General features: G+C 44.3%; 1 pseudogene; it reads right to left on the bottom strand.

Annotated features, from left to right (window-relative positions):
- LOC143020766 (uncharacterized) overlaps positions 1-12,343 on the bottom strand; it is a 33,877-nt pseudogene extending 21,534 nt beyond the window's left edge.
- Positions 12,344-13,335: the final 992 nt, after the last annotated feature.

A 13,335-nucleotide genomic window follows, 5' to 3' on the forward strand; every position in this document is an offset into this window, starting at 1 on the left:
CACATATATATATATATATATATATATATATAAATCAAATACCAATTTAACATATTCCTAATACCATTTCATATTTATAGATATGCAATAACTTTACTAGATTTGACTATCACATAATATCACATTCATATGTATTCTTACAGTTAAGTAATTCTTGTCTAAACTCCATTTATATTTTACATAGAACTTAGACATTTTTATAAATGTAACTTACCTTTCATGATTACTACTGTTAACCAGCGATTATTATACTATAATGTGCACAATATTTAACCACTATTATTATTGCCATATTTTACTATTTTACCATTTATAATTATATGTTCTTATATGTAACCCATATATAAATGTTGACAACCCATAACCCCCCCTCCCTTATCTAAGCATAACATATTACCCCTAGTTACTATATACCTATTATTCCTATTTTAACTATTTTTTTCTTAGACTACAAATCAAACCTAACTATTGACTAATACATACTATTAACTAATACATACTAACTATGAATTAATACATACTTCGACAAACATGGCGACTGGAACCAGAAGTAAAGTCTTTCAAAAGATGCATAGCGTCCTGTCAAGATCCAAAGAGGAAAAACAACCACAGGACATATCCAGTGACAAAGAGGAAATACACACAGAAGACTTAATTGACAATGACAAACCAGACCATTTTTACCTATATCCACAGGTTGACAGTACCTCTAAACAGTTAACCAATGACCAGTTAAATAATCTTGACAAAACTAATCCTAAGGCAGGTACCCCAATAACCCCTCTTTATGAGAACGATGTCCTACCTTTTTTCAACCAACCTCCTCAAGTAGACCCCTCCAACCCCTCTCAACCACAACAACCCACCCAACCAACTCCTCATATTACTCCTCCTAATATCATACCTTTCAACCAGCCTCCTCAAGTAGACCCCTTTCACCCCTCACAACCACAACCACCCATTCCTCCCATCCAGCCAAATATGCAAACTAAACCTCCTATAAACCATAATCCATCCAACCCCCATATCCCAACACATAATAACCCCCCTCCCATTCAGCAGCAGTACCAAAACTTCCCCTTTCCTTCCCCCCATACCCCATCTGGTCAAACCCACTCCACACCATACCACCAACCACCACCTAACCTTCCTCCAAACCCACAATATTATCCTTACCCACAACCTCAACCAACAATAATTAACAACTATCAAACCATAACCCCCCTCACAGAAATCCCAACCTTTTCCCAAGATAGTGGACTATCCATTACAGACTTCTTGACAGCATGTAACCTGTTCTTCTCAAAGAACAAACACTACTCTGAGACAGATAAAATAAATTTGTGCCGTCAGAAAATAAACCCATCTGACATTTGCCGTTCAAAGGCAAGGATGCTAGACAGTTTAGTTGCATGTGGAATCACATATCAGGAATATAAACACCACCTTCTTAATGTCTTTCACAACAAACAAGTAAACAACATATCCTTCCTTCTCACTTTCCTCAATAACACTAGAGTCCAACCACATTCCGTTACGAACATTATGGATTTCGTAGCAAACGGAAATAAAGAGGTCAGAGAGGACCTAGAGAATAACTCTCCTTGGACCCACACTGACCAATTTGGTCAAAATGTAATAACAACAAGAAACTTACTAACATTCCTTGAGATAGGTTTCTATCTCTCCCAACTCCCTCCAAAGTGTTTAAAGGAAGCCTCCAAAAGGGAACTAGACACTAGAAACCCTCTAGCTTATACCTATATCTTAGACATCATCAATGCTTGCAATGTATCTTTAGACACCCCCCACTATCTCCCCAGACTAAATAGCCTTCACTCACAGCAGCCCCCTCCCACCAATCAAGGACAACCTTCTAAGTGGTGCTCCTACCATTCATCAACCAGTCACAACACAAGAGACTGCATACAAAAACAACAAATACAAACACAGGCACCACGCCACCCTATCCCTTGCTCAGTTCATGGAACCATTTCCCACACCGATGCCCAGTGTCGAACACAGCAACAACAATACCCGCAGGTACAACACCACCCCATCCCATGCTCAGTGCATGCTACTACCTCGCATACGAATGCTCAGTGTCAAGTTCAGAATCAAAACAAACAAGTTCCACCCCCTTTAAACCTCCACTCCTACCTACACCAACACATCCAAACAAATACTGCAGCCTACACAAAACAACAACTCACTCCAACGAAGAGTGTTACCTACAGAAATCACAACCACAACCTCATCAGAGAACTAACCAACCATTCACCACCCCTCGACACACCCCTCGACAAACAGCTCCCTCCCACACAACACGCACAACCCAACACCACCGATTGGGGGAACGTGTACCAGCCTCACGCACCAAACCACCATAGGAATATCTCATACACAACACAACTACCTCACCCTAGAAGTGAGTGTAGATCAACTTACAGTTGACATGATGGTTGATACAGGAATAAACCTGAACATCATCCCAAGAGCTTTCTATGAAGCATTAAATGACCCACCCCAAATTCAATTTTCCAATATGGAAGGACTCCTAATAGAAGGGAGCACAATTTCTCTACACGACACCATAGACTTAAACATTGAAGTCCAAAATTGTAAGGTAGGTTTCACACCTTTCCACATAGCTGACGAATGGAGTCTCGATCAACAAGGTATAATAGGATTAAAATCATTGAGGACATGGAAAACTATTATAGACCTAGACAAAAACAACATCAGTTTCACAGATGTAAATGATGAGCCAACCGTCAGAGACACCCGACTCAGACAGACAACCTCTCTCATGTCTCCTTTCCTCAAATACTCCAATTCCAACTAACAACTATTCCTTCCGACCACCCCCTTATGTCACCTCAAAGGCATTGGTGTCTAACACAGTCATCATACCCCCTAGACATTCAATAACAGTCCCACTATACATACCCGGTGCAATCGAACATCAGGACGTCATAATCGACTCAGACACGTCCAGGCTTAACAACATAGCCATTGAGTCCTCCTGGGACATAATATCAGAAAATAAACACACCCTAGCTATGTTAACAAATCTCTCCGATCAACACCGCAAAATCAGGAAGAACACAAACATTTGTTCAGTCCATCTCCATAATTCCCCTATCCAGGAACCACTGCCACAACACATCAACCAAGTGAGACCAACACAACCCCTTCCCCCTATCCACCCAGACCAAATCACGACATCAGCTACCGGAGAAACCCATAGTGAACTGTTAACCCTCCTACAAAGGAATAGATCAGCTATCGCCTTAGAAGGTGAACCACTAGGCAAATGTGATATTATCAAGCATCACATCCAAATCCCCCCTAACACCCCCCCTTCATACACCCCCGCTTACCGCATACCTCACAGTAGGAAATCCCAAGTCAATGACAGTGTCCAAGAGATGATACACCAAGGCGTCATTTCCCATTCAGACTTCCCATGGAACAGTCCCCTCTTCTTGGTCCCTAAGAAAGATGGAACCTTACGCCCTGTGGTGGACTTTCGTAAAGTCAACCACCTCACTCAATCTGACCCACACCCCCTCCCCGCCATGCAAGATGTACTACAATGCATTGGCAACGGGAACACAGTTTTTTCCACAATTGACCTTAAGTCAGCCTTCTGGCAGGTGGAATTAACAGATGAGTCGAAAGCCATAACAGCTTTCTCCACTGATAAAGGGCATTTCCATTTTCAACGGATACCCTTTGGCTTAAAAAACGCCCCCTCAACCCAACAAAGGTTGATGACCCGGATTTTCAGTGACATGATAGGAGTCTCATTGTTCGTCTACTTAGACGACCTCATCATTTACAACCCCACACAAAGAGACCATCTTCACACACTAGAGATTGTCCTAAAACGACTAAAAAACACAGGATTAAAAGTCCAACTAGGAAAGTGTAAATTCCTACAGACGGAACTCACCTTCCTAGGACATAAGGTAGATGCCAGAGGTATCCATACCAACACAGACAAGATAGAAGCTATAAACAAATTCCCAACACCCAAAGACACAACCCAAACTAGAAGCTTCATAGGTCTTGCATCATACTACAGACACTTTATCCGAAACTTTGCTGATATCGCTTCCCCTCTGACCAAATTCACAAGGAAAGGCGAGCCATTTCAATGGTCAGAAGCAGAACAGCAAAGTTTCGACACTCTCAAACACGCACTCACCACAGCCCCTGTACTAGTTTTCCCTGACATGAAGAAGGAATTCCTTCTTTACACAGACGCCTCCTCTGTAGGAATAGGCGCAGTCTTACAACAAAAAGACGACAATGGCAAAGAGCACCCCATAGCCTACGCAAGTAGAGTCCTCAACAAGGCTGAAAGTAATTACTCTACAACACACAAAGAAGGGTTAGCTATCGTTTGGGCACTCAAACACTTTAAACATCTCATTCTAGGGTACAATATAAACATCTTTACAGACCACCAACCCCTAGTTTACCTTTTCAACACAAAAGACCTCCACGGGAGAATTGCTAGATGGAAAACCACCTTACTAGACTTTGATCCCAAGATAACATACTTAGCCGGAAAAACTAATGTAGTGGCAGATTCCTTGAGCAGACAAAACTACATCAACCCTGTCACCCAAACCACATGCATACCCATGCGAGAACTTAGGGATGAAACAGACAGTGACCCAATATGGTCCCCAATAAAACAACATCTCATTTCACAAACCCCCTTACACTCCCGACCACCTGTCCCTATTGAGGAACTCAAACTGGTCGACGGAGTCATAAGGAGAACCATTAACACAAGAGAGGTTACTGTTATCCCCAGAGCCCTTGTCCCCAAGGTCCTACACATATTGCACGACAGTGCAATGGGAGGCCACTCGGGCAGAGATAAGACACTAAACACTGCTAGGCACACATACTACTGGCTTAACATGAAAAGAGATATAACCACACACATAGATTCTTGTGTAACTTGTAACCAATTCAGAGGCCCTGACCCGAAACAAATACACATTAAAGACATCCCACTCCCTGCTGAGCCATGGGAAACACTTGGCATTGACCTACTGAAAATGCCAACGAGCCATCAATGTTCCAACTATGTACTCACAGCAGTAGAATATTTCTCTAAATACACAATCTTAATATCACTCCAAGACAAAACAGCAGAGACTGTAGCCAAAGCCCTAGTCAACAATATATTTTGTAGATACAACATACCACACACAATGTTATCTGACAATGGCTCAGAATTAAAAAATCAGGTGATGCGCGAAATAGCACACCTGTACAACATTGACCAAACATTTGCCACTGCATACCACCCACAGGGAAACGGTCTGACTGAGCAAACAAATCGCAAGGTCCTAGAGATTCTCAGACCCTTGGTCAACGACCTCATGGACAGTTGGGAAGATTGGCTATCACAGGTACAAGCCAGTATCAATAGCACAGTCAATTCCGCAACAAAGATGTCCCCACATGAGATCATTTTCGGCCAACCAATGCGCCTACCCTACCAAATATTCAACCAACCACCCCCACCCTTATACAACCTAGATAACCTCGCACACTGCATCAAAAGAGGTATGCAAACCATTTACAAACAAGTTAGAACAAACCTGAAAGAAGCCCAGGAGAAGACAAAGACATAACAGCACAAACGGTCAATTCCACTTGACATAGCACTTGGCGACTCAGTCATGGTAAAAGACTCAAGTAGGACAAACAAACTCAAACCCAAATTCCTAGGCCCCTTCACAGTCACAAGTTCACTCCCTAACAATGTTTTCCTACTAACAGATCCTTCCGATCACACCACCTTCACCATACATGGAGAGAAGTTGAGAAAGGTCAAACTGAACCTCGACACAATCTCACCTCCCATCCACAACCCACCTACCTCAGACACACGCCAATCACCAAAAACGCAAGTGTCATCCCATGACTCTGCGTCGACGCAACTAAACATGCACTCTAGCTCTCGCCCCCTGAAGATGCAGGACGTCATGTATCTATCAGTGGAGGTTAAAATGGCCCATTTCCAATAAGAACTCCTTTCCGCATATCTATTGAAACTTCTCTACTTCCTTCCGACCAATATAACCTTAGCGAGAGTCAGATAAACATATCCTTAGTCATTCAGACACTGCCCCTTTTTCCACAGATGAAATCCCTACAACTCCTCCCCCTCATCGTCCACCTCGCCCTCTCCGTCCCAAGGCTTTTGCCCGGCGCCATAGTCAACAGACATGGCACCGCAGCATGCGTCGAAGACTCCATCATGGTGAAACTCCGCATCTCACCCACACCCTTGCTAGAACCCATTACTAAACTACAAAATGACCTACTAGAAGTAGAGAAATTAATAGGCAGGCAAGTACCAAATAACACTCATCAAAATTATGAAATCTCACTGATACTCTACCACAACGTCAACACATTACAAAGTAAACTTGACAAGATAAAATACACAATATACCACCTCCCAGACCCAGACAACGACACTACAAAGACCGGAAGAACCAAAAGAGGTCTATTCGATTTCGTTGGCATTATTTCTAAATCCCTATTTGGAACTGCTACTGATCAAGACATTCAAACAGTTCATTCACACATAGGAAAAATAACAAGAGTACTCCAACAACAAGGGAAACTCATAGACTTAAATTCACAGAACATAGACCTCCTCGCTGATTCTGTAAATTCGGTCATTGACAAATACAATGACCTTGCACACTTCACAAACTCCCAGTTGTCTCAAATCACAAATTCCCAAACGGCCCTTTTCTTCCTTTATCACCTGAATAAACTAGACAAAGAACTAGATAGCCTCAAAGACCATACCAATCTCATCCAGAGAGACATTTGGAACGCCCACGCAGGTGTAGTCGACTTCCAAATGATCACCCCAACCCAGCTTACCCAGACACTACGACAAGCCCACAGTACACTACAACTTACCCCCTTCTTTTCTAAACATGAAATACAGCATTATTACCCCATCTTGGCATCAACTATCTTTCAACAATTTATTTTAATCAACATACCGATGGACCCTATCAAGAGATTCTCCCTTTGGGAAATTTATCCTTTCCCATACCCTTACCAAAACCGCACAATGACCCTCAACCTACCAACCTCTACCATCTTAAAATCAACCGACGGTCAGTGGCTGACACTGACGTCACCGGAGACCATAGCAACTTGCAAGACAGCACGACCCAACTTCCACATCTGTCCAGCCTATCCCTTCCATTTCCAACTAACTAAATCCCAACCCTGCCTCTCAGAACTTACAACCGACAGAATACATTTTACCGAAACTTGTGATTTCCGTTTCTCAGACAACACCCAAATTCACCATACTCATGTAGGACATAAACACTTCTTATATCTCCCTCATCCAACCTTAGTGTCTGTCATGTGCCCCTGTAAACCACCCACCCACCATAAGATTAACGGCTCCGTCACACTACCAGACATTTGCCAAACCTACATGATGAACTCAATGCTACTCCCCAATAACCTCCACGACCAAGGTACCCTCAACTTGACCCACGACCTAGGCCCCATAACCCAACTAATACTCCCTCCCCTACCTAAGATCCCCGATACCATCCTTCCAAGCAAGATAGACATAATACACCAACTGAATAAATCAACCACTCTGGACATGGATTCATTCGACTTACATCATAGGATTCTCCCCTATACCTCTACAACCCTCTCACTCCTAGTCTTTCTTTTCATCACAATAATAATAATCATATTCTGTTGCACGAAGTAAAACCTTCCATAACCTTTCAACTCCCATTCCCGATTTACTGTAAACCTAGATTAAGTTTATGCTGTGTCTCACCCACGTTCATGAATATTGTAATATTCTTTACGGGAAACCAAATATATATATCTATTGTGATTGCCAACAAGTGCGATGTGTTACACCACACTACCCATAGAACTGGGTTGGACAATGACATTCCCTACAGTGTTGGTACTAAAACACATGAACGCCATAACAGTTAGAAAGTGATGTGACACACCAGACTGACCATAGAACATTGTTTAGAAAATGACACCCCCCCACAGTGATAGTGTTAAACCATGAAAACCATAAAATTTAGAAATTTATTTCAACAGTGTTATCAAAGATATAGTGTAACCTTTCATATGATATTTAATATAACATGTAATCTGGTGAGACGCAACGTTACACTTCTGAGACACAACATCGCTACCCTTAATTACAGTTCATGATCCCCCTTGGGACCTCAGATTCACTGCAACAACAGGATTTTGTGTCTCTGAATTTTTTTCTCGATGTATTACCCATATGAATACTTTTGTAAACCATGTAACCTAGGTGCCGGGAGCCACCTAACCCCAGGGGGAGAGCGATATGTATACATCTCATATACATGACGAGTAATATAACCCCAGTCATATAACCCACTTCCTCACTCACTGTCCACCACAAGCATCAAAACGCCAACTCAGCATCACGAGGCCCAGTGGGATGCACAAGTCCCTGACACAGCAATCCTTTGGCTTCGCGACAACACTGTCGACCACCAAACGACACACACACACAGACGAACACACGCGATCAATCTAGTAGCCACCCAGTACTGACATACGATATTACGTATACTGACGGTCCTCCCCTGGATATATAATTAACATGTATGATAGTAGACATCAATACGTAATTAATGCAGTTGCCCCACCCATGTGGGACAACAGACTAACAAGACATTAATATAAAGATCACGATTGAGGGCAACTCTAGAATTTGTTTACTCGACACTTCCGGGCATGAAAACTGGCTCACACACCCGAGGAGCGGTCGGTTCTAGTGACGTGCCCTAGTGATAAGACTGTGTAATAGTGTGTAAACTAAGTTGTTTAAGATGTGACAAATAAAGAACAAAAACTTAAAGGTGTATGTGCAAGTGACCCCTTTGTGCTGATGATGTAACGACCCCGTTACATTTTGTGTCTACAAGTAACGTTGGATGGAGATGATGTAACGATACCGTTACACCCGTCCGTTACAGTTCTGCCCGATCGTTGTAGGTGGAAGTGAGAGTATTTAAGCCGTTTTGGCATGTAGATAGCCATTCTCTCCGATCGGCAGCAACATTTTCATTGGTGGTGGGTTCGATGCCACATTTTTTTCAGCGTTGTTTTCAGATGGTCTTTTTGTCGTTTACGTGGGCCCCCAGGGTGGCGTCTGCCCTCAGCAAGTTCTCCATAGAGAACTTTACGTGGTAGTCACTCTTCTGGCATGCGGATGGTATGCCCCAGCCACCGTAGTTGACGTTGGGTTAAGACTGTTTCCAGTGGGTCCATTTGTGTGCGTCGACGGGTTTCATTGTGAGGTACCTTGTGCCACCATTTTAGACCCAGTATGCGCTGTAAGCAGTTGGTGTGAAAAGCCTCCAGCTTTTTCAAATGGCGTCTATAAGGCACCCATGACTCACTGCCATACAGAAGGATGGAGAGACAGATTGCCTTATACACCGAAACCTTGGTGGTGGTGGTGAGGTTGCGGTTCAAGAACACTCTGTGTGATAGTCTACCAAAAGCTGCTACTGCCAAACCAATGCGGCGTTGGATTTCGCTTGTCAGGTCAAAGGAGTAAGTGAGCACTGAGCCGAGGTAGGTAAACTCATGAGTGTTTTTCAGAGGTTGTTGATTGATAGTGAATTCCGGAGGCTCTAGTTGTTCAGAGATACTGAGCACTTCTGTTTTGTTTATGTTGATGACTAGTCCAGATCTGGTATATATATTTGAGACAGCGTTGATGGTGTGCTGAAGACCCTCTTAGGATGAGCTCACTAAAGCAGTGTCATCTGTATACTGCAGTTCATGGATTACCTCATCTGTCACACGTGTTTTGGCTTGGAGGCGTCGCAAATTGATGAGGTTGCCATCCAGCCTGTACGACAGACTGACACCATCAGCAGGATCGATTTGCTCTCTAGCAATGTTGGAGACTGCAGCGAGAAATAAATTGAATAAGATGGGAGCAATAACACACCCCTGCTTCACACCTGACTCAACAAGAAATGGCTCAGACTTGAGCCCAGAACTGGACACTCGAGCCATAGAGCCATCGTGAAAAGCTCTCAGGACACCCAGAAATGTTGTTGGGCATCCAAATTTTACAAGTACTTGCCATAGGAGAGGGCGGTTCACAGTGTCAAAAGCCTTGGCAAGATCTATAAACGCCATGTAGAGGTCTTGGTGTTGCTCAATGCTTTTCTCCTGGAGCTGTCTTGCCACAAACACCATGTCGACTGTGCTGCGCTCTTGTCTGAAGCCACACTGAGATTCAGGTAATACTTGTTCTATGATGTTGTTGATAATTCGAGACAATAATATTCTAGTGACTACCTTCCCTGAAGTTGACAGAAGGGAGATGCCTCGACTGTTGCCACAGATGTTCCTGTCCCCTTTCTTTTTGTAAATGCTGATGATATCTGCATCTTTCCATTGTTGTGGGCAGCAACTTGAATGCCACACTTCTTGAATTATATTGTGGAGACAGTTCACAACAGCTTGCCCACCATGCTTTAGGAGCTCAGCTGGGATGCCATCAGGACCAGTGGCTTTATTGTTCTTGAGGCTGTTGACTGCACGGGTCACTTCTTGGATGGTTGGTATGTCATCCAATTCTTGAATTACAGGAAGGTTGGGAAGGCTGTCGAGAAAAGTAGGGTCAGTAGGATTTTGTCTATTCAATAATTCTTGGTAATGGTCAGCCCATCGCCTGAGGATGTCGGTCTTCTCGGTGAAGAGTGTGGAGCCATCAGCACTTCGGACAGGGCAGAGGTTATTGCTTCGTGGGCCATATGCTGTCTTAAGGGCGTTGTAAAATTGATGTTGGTCCCCTGTATCTGCGAAACCTTGGATCTCAGTGGCGAGGTTGGTCCACCATTCATTCTGCATTTTTTCTAGTTTCGTGTTGGACTTTGGAGGGGAGGTCTGCTAGTTTGCCACGTGTTGTTGGATTTGGGTTGACAATCACTGCTTGATGTGCCCGGTTTTTCTCATCTATTAGTTGGTGTATTCCCTCTGACTGTTCATCAAACCAGTCTCGATGCCTTCTTCTTGAGAAGCCCAGAACATCCTTGGCAATATTGAGAAGGACTGCAGTGATGCTATCTCACTTTTCTGTTAGGTATTCTGTTGATATGGGATCATTTGTAGGGGCTGGCAAGGTGAGATGAGCTGATAATTCGGTTTGTAGGGTAAAGCGAGTTGCATCAATGTTCAGAGCTTTGAGGTCAAGGTGTTTTTTGGGAGCTTATCGGCGATTTGGAGGCCGAATTTTAAGATGAAGTATTGAGCGGACAAGTCGATGATCTGTCCACCCATCAGCTTCCCTCATAGCTCTTGTAATCTTTACAACTTTAATGTCATTGCGTCTCACAATTACGTAATCAAGCAGGTGCCATATTTTGGATCTTGGATGCATCCAGGTGGTTTTAAACTTGTTTTGGAGCTGGAACATTGTGTTTGTGATGGTTAGATGGTGTTGGGAGCAGAATGTTAGAAGGCGTAAGCCGTTGTCGTTGCACTTACCAACTCCATGGCGTCCCAAGACCCCCTCCCAAAGATGATGACTGCTGCCCACTCTTGCATTAAAGTCCCCAAGAAGAATTATCTTATCTTCTCTGGGGATTGCCTGTATGATGTCATTAAGTTGGGCATAGAAACGATCTTTTATTTCATCATCAGAAACTAAGGTTGGTGCATAGACATTGACTAAGGTTATATATTGACTGTTTGTTATGGGGATGCGCCAGCTGATGAGTCTTTCGTTATGACCTGTTGGGCTGTGGGGTATGTTGTTGAGTAATTTGGTCTTAACTGCAAAAGCAACACCATGGATGCGAGGATCCCCTTCGTTCAAGCCCTTCCAGAAGAAGGTGTAACCTTCCCCAGATTCAGTGATGGAGCCTTCATCTGAAAAGCGGGTTTCATTGAGTGCCGCTATGTCAATGTCATACTTTTGGAGTTCATAGGCTATAAGAGCGGTTCTACGGTGAGGTCTTTCATTGTTATCTATGTCGAGCAGTGTGCTCACATTCCATGTGCCAATAATGATTTTCTTTGTTTTTATGTTATTGGGGCCGAGGTATGGGTTGCCACGACGAGGCTCGGCTACCTGTCCGTGGGAAATGGAACAGACAATTTTTAGGTCACCTTTTCTAGACCCCTCCCAATTCAGGGTGGGCGGTGTGGATCCTGAAGAGGGCCGCCCAGTCACCCTGGGAGCTGCCGAAGGAGGCTGCTGTTCCAGTCCCAGCCATCCAGCGACCATCACCCCAGGGCCGCCTCTCCAGGCCTCGCCTCACCACTCCTTCCCAGTCGCCGGAGGACTTTTTAATTGTAGGTGGAGATAGATGAAGTATTGAGTAGGAGATAAGAAAGTTGGCATAGGCAAAACTAGTGCATTGATGATTAGAGTGAAAAGTGGGTTCACACTCCACAGTCCACTACCTTGGCAGTCCGTTAGCTGTTCCAGTGGCAGGTGGAGACCATGACGACTGGACTAATAAACCGCTGCAGAGGTGTGCCAATAGTCCAGTTTGTCGGACTTTGCCTGTTGCGTCACCCCGGCGCAGATTTTCTCTCAGGGTTTGCTCCCCTAGCCCAATGCCAACCAAGGATAACCCACTGGGGTGTGGGGCAGGGGTTGGTGTGAGGCCAGGGCGTGTCCACACATCGGTGGGCCATAGGCTCACACCTCTGGGGCCCCCTGCTGTTCCGAGATACCCGGCTGATTAGCCTGGAGGTGTGAGGCAGCCAGTTACCGTGTGTGGCCACGAGGAGGCACAGCAGAAGTCTTGGCGTTAGAGAGGCTATGTACTGGCAGGGGAAAACTTACGCACTCGGCTTCCCTGTTCGCTAAAGCAAGCTAGCCAGCGGTGATACTGAAAGCAAGAGAGCACAAGCAAAGCATGTAACTTACACTAAGGAGCATGCAGAGCATGCAACCAACTACCCAATAACCACACTAGATGCTTCATAACACACACACACACACACACACACACACACACACACACACACACACACACACACACACACACACACACACACACACACACACACACACACACACACACACACACACACACACACACACACACATAATTTCAGTATCGCTGCACTGTGGGGTGTTACTCCAACTCTCGTGGGCGGGGAGTTGTGTGTGTGTGTGTGTGTGTGTGTGTGTGTGTGTGTGTGTGTGTGTGTGTGTGTGTGTGTGTGTGTGTGTGTGTGTGTGTGTGTGTGTGTGTGTGTGTGTGT

The sequence above is a fragment of the Oratosquilla oratoria genome, chromosome 40, assembly GCF_046742065.1.
Source record: "Oratosquilla oratoria isolate Oo_2021 chromosome 40, ASM4674206v1, whole genome shotgun sequence".
NCBI classification, from domain to species: Eukaryota; Metazoa; Arthropoda; class Malacostraca; order Stomatopoda; family Squillidae; genus Oratosquilla; species Oratosquilla oratoria.